At 39.6% G+C, this 4,946-nt stretch overlaps 1 non-coding gene across 1 annotated transcript; it reads right to left on the reverse strand.

Annotated features, from left to right (window-relative positions):
• Positions 1 to 1,439: 1,439 nt before the first annotated feature.
• On the reverse strand, positions 1,440 to 1,546 carry LOC115030124. The gene has a single exon (XR_003835752.1). It is a non-coding gene; the product is annotated as a U6 spliceosomal RNA (small nuclear RNA).
• Between the last annotated feature and the right edge of the window lie 3,400 nt (positions 1,547 to 4,946).

The raw sequence follows: 4,946 nt of genomic DNA on the forward strand, positions 1-4,946 counted from the left end.
TTGGTGTTCTGTTCAGGAAATTTCCCCCTGTGCCAATGAATTAGAGGCTCTTTCCCACTTTCTTTCTCAAGATATTTTATACTATTTGTGGCTATTTTGATGGGTATTGTTTCCCTAATTTCTTTTTCAGCATCTTTATTATTTGTGTAAAGGAAGGCTACTGATTTGCTGAGTTAATTTTATATCCAGCCACTTTGCTGAAGGTCTTTATCAGCTATAGAGTTTTTTTTGGGGGGGGTGGGTGGGTTGCTTCTGTATACTATCATATCATTTGCAAATCATGATACTTTGACTTCTTCCTTTCCAATTTTGCTGTCTAGTTTTTCTGGTTAGGACTTCAAGTACTATATCAAATAGATATGGGAGGAATGGGCATTGTTGTTTTGTCTCTGATATTAGTGGGATTGTTTCTAGTTTGTCTTCATTTAATTTAATGTTGGCCGTTGGTTTGCTATATATTGCTTTTATTATTAATTAGGTATGTGCCACAAATTTCTGATCTCTCCAATACTTTTACCATGAAGGGGTGTTGTATTTTGTCAAAGGCTTTTTCAGCATCTAATGAGATGACCATGTGACTTTTTTTCCTTGAGTTTGTTTATATAGTGTATCACATTGATGGAATATATATGTGTGTATATATATATATATATATATATATATATATATATATATATATATAAAACCATCCCTGTATCCCTGGGATGAAGCCTACTTGCTCTTGGAGGATGATGGTTTTGATGTGTTCATGGATTCAGTTGGCAAGCATTTTATTGAGTATTTTGGCATTGATATTCATAAGTGAGATTGGTCTGAAGTTCTCTTTCTTTGTTGGGTCTTTGTGTAGTTTAGGCCTCAGAGTAGCTGTGGCTTCCTAATATGAATTAGGTAGTGTTCCTTCTATTTCTATTTCATGGAATGGTTTGACAAGTATTGGTATTAGCTCTTCTTTGAAGGTCTGGCAGAATTCTGCATTAAAACCATCTGGCCCTGGGTTTTTTTGTTTTTGTTTTTGTTTTTGTTTTTGTTTTTGTTTTTGTTTTTAATTTGAGAGAGTTTTGATGACTGTTTCTATTTCCTTAGAGTTTATGGGGCAGTTTAGATAGTTTTCCTGATCTTGATTTAACTTCGGTATATGGTATATGTCTAGAAAATCATCCATTTTATCTAGATTTTCCAGTTTTGTAGAGTATAAGCTTTTTTAGTAGGTTCTGATGATCTTTTTTAATTTCCTCAGTTTCTGTTATTTCTCCTTGTCATTTCTGATTTTGTTAATTTGGATACTGTCTCTGTGCCCTTTAGTTAGTTTGGCTAAAAGTTTACCTATCATGTTGATTTTCTCAAGTTTATCTATCTTGTTGATTTTCTCAAAGAACCAGCTCTTGATTTTGTTGATTCTTTGTATCATTCTCTTTGTTTCTGTCTGGTTGAATTCAGATCAAAATATGGAGCAGTTCATAAATTTGGTCATCATCCTTGCACAGGGGCCATGTCGATTTTCTCTCTATAGTTCCAATTTTAGTATATGTGCTGCTGAAGCAAGCACTAATATTTATTCTTCAATTGGCTTATTAAATATAGGCAGCTGCATTGAGCTTGCTACGGTTTCTAAAATCCAAACCATTTCCTAACAATTCCAGTAACTAACAGGTGCTGGTGGGGGTGGGGTTAAAGGCAGATGTTGGAGCTCAGAAAAATGATCCCCTAAAGTATAGCAATTTGACATTCTGAATCCTTTAAACTGAAAGATATTTGTAGATCCTCAGAAGATCACACTGATCTCATGTTCTCCTCTATATTCTCTTTATTTCTTTCTTGAAGTTATTAATAGATATTTGCATTTCTCTTCCTTAAAGCAAACCATAGAAATAGTAACATTTCTGCCTGCTCCAAATAGCCATGAAATCTAGACATTTAATTTTTATGGCAGGAGCCATCCATAAAGAAATTGTCTAGGGTAGGTTTGGTGGCTCACAATGGTAATTCCATCACTTGGATTCTGAGGTGGCAGGATAGCTGGAAGTTCAAGGCCATAGTGAGTTAGAGGCCAATATGGGTTACAGTATATTCATGAATTCCCACCCAAAACATAAGTTCTTTAGCATAACTTGTCTGGTCTCCAGTCTTAGATCCTTGCTTCAGAGGGTCTTGTCTAATAATATCTTGGAGGAAGATAAGCTAACCAGTGAGGACAAGCTGACTCTAAAGAGACAGGCTATGCTGGGTTCCCGTATCAGCCCATTGCCATTAGATGTTACTCTTTGTCTTGTCATATACCTGTGTAGCTGCCAGTATGTCAACAAACTTAGGTCTGTTGCTTAGGCATTAGAAATAGACAGTTTCCTGTGAGCCTCATTTCTGAAGGCTCCTGTTTCACAAGAAATCTTGATCAGATGAATGTCTTATTTCTTCTTGTCTACCTGCCTTTTATTTATCAGAGTTGGCTGTGACCCTTACGATGAGTCCTTGACGAGAAGTATCACAACATCTTTCCTTCACATACTAGAGACATGAAGACTAGCTGGAAGGAAAGAAACACGTGGCACAACTAGTACTCTGCACTGTAGAGATTAGCAAAGATTTCCTGTAAGGGACTCTACATCTAAGTACTTCTAAGCTTTGTATATCATTCTTTCTGTCACAACAATTCAGCTCCACTTTTGCAGTAAGAAATCAGCTTTGGGCCAAAGAGACCGACAAGGATATAGTCTAATAAAACTTTATTCACCCGAACAAATGGCTGGCAAGTTTTGTGGCATGGGATATAGCTTATTAAAATTATTTTGGAGGTTGATGTCTGGGCTAGGATAAGGAGATGATCTTTAGCTAAGCAAATCTGGGTTTCATATTACGTGTAACTCCATACAACTGGATCACAAATAAGGCTCCTGTGCATTCCATAAGGAAGAAGTGAAAGGCACTAATGTGACCCCTTCGTGACATTCACAGGGAGATGAAGAGTCTAGGAACAAAATCTGTGGGTTCCCATTGCTTATATACCTTAAAGACATGGCATGGGGTAGGGTGAGGAGAGAGGCATTCTAGTTAATCCATGATGATTTATATTTTCGTATGTCATTAGGACTTGGTTATGTCATCAAAAACAACAACAACAACAACAACAACAACAACAAAACAACAGCTTTTGACCAGAAAAGGGCGAGTTCCTTCCTAGAGTTCCTTCATAGTGATTGACACATTGCCCAAAAGCCTCTAGATTGTTGCAGTTTTTCATATAGGTTTAAATGTAAGAGTGATAATTATGTAATGCTACAGTTGTGTGTGTGTGTGTGTGTGTGTTATGGTGTAATGTGTACCTAAGTGTAGGTCAGTACCATAAACAAGTCCACCTCTTCATTCCCTTGGACAACCATAGCTTTGTGAAAGGGTAGAGCAGTGAGCAGCTTTTTGGCATGACTGTTAGTCTAAATGCTGTGCTCATCAGCATGTGTCCATTGGCACAAAGGAGCCTGCGACCTGCGAAGGCAGCTCATATCCGACATGGGAACGAATGAGCAGGCCCTTGATGTCTCCTATCTTTAGATGAAACCTAAAGCGCAAATGTTTGCATATTGTTGCAGGGAGGAGAGGGGTTTGCATTTACGAAACAAAATAATATCTTGAATGTTGTCCATCTCTAAGGGTAGACATGTATTTAGCAGAGGCAGACCTTTATTTAATTATCCCTGATGTAAAGATTTCTTGTCTTTTTCAGCTACATGGCTAAGAGACTGCTGGGTACCTGAAGGCCAGCTCCTACTGGGACTAATTTCATCCAGCCAGCTCCAAGCATGTTCATTAGGCACTGATTAGGTTTCACACAGGTGGAGAAGGTTAGGGGCACAGATAGAGAGGCGGTGCTGATTATGTTAAGCATAAAACACCATCTGTTTCCCAAGTAAGACAAGGGACTGAATCTACACTTCTGGAGGGACAGACACCGGGTCACTGCTGAAGCTGCTGATCCCTGCTTCCTTTTCTTTCATCTCCATGCATTCACAAGTCTCAAAACAAATTGGTAAAAATGAAGACAAACGCCAGTATATCTAAAGGCCTCTGAAAAAGATCCTAAGTTCCTAACCATCCCATTCAGGCTTGCTGATCAGAATGAATGGGAAAGAATTGTTTTGTTTGTTTTGTTTTTCCCTCCATAATGCAAGCATTGTACTTGGCATGAAAATAGAATTACTACATTGATTCCCTTTCAGTATAAGGACTTTTTCCCTTCCATTGCAAATAGGCTTCCTAGTTAGCTGGACTCTTCAAAACACTTTAATATGGTTTTGTTTGGAACCAAAGAAGGCAAATGAGCTGACAGCTCCTCCCTTTCTAACAGAAAATAAACAGCCTGAGACCTGTGCATGAGTAAATGTTTAGGGGAGGAAAGACAGCAGATGATGGAGTGAGCTGATTGGCACTTCAGCTCACCTGATAAGGGGGCTTCATATTTGTCTCTGGCCCACACAGAGCCAGAGGCTTACAATGCTGCCTTCTTCCCAGCCACTCTCCAAGAGCAAACTACCCCACCACCTGGCCTTTCCCCATTCACCATCCTCTTTCCTGCTAAAGAAAAGTTTCCCAGTCAGCAGGTGGTGGGGGTGGGGAAACCAGTGTGGGACCCAGGGATTGTGCCTCTCCTCCTCAGTCAGTCCATGACCTCATTGGTTTAGAGCCCTAGCATTTTTATTATTAGAGCACAACAAAGCCAGCTGGAGGGCAATCAGTATGATTTCCTCCCCCACATCAGGCAAGCGAAGGCACAGGCAGCCTTCCCTGGGAGTCAAGTGCAGCATGCACATTCTGGGATGATCACAGTCTGTTCTAGTCGTGTGCGTCCCAGGTGAGGCAAGGAGCCTGGCTTTGGGTAAGGGAGGAAAGAGGAGCTATGCCTTTCTAACCTTTGTGAGGTCTTGTGTAGTTCTGTTGTCCATGTAGGGGATTCAGGC

This window comes from Mus caroli, chromosome X (genome assembly GCF_900094665.2).
Source record: "Mus caroli chromosome X, CAROLI_EIJ_v1.1, whole genome shotgun sequence".
Taxonomy (NCBI): Eukaryota; Metazoa; Chordata; class Mammalia; order Rodentia; family Muridae; genus Mus; species Mus caroli.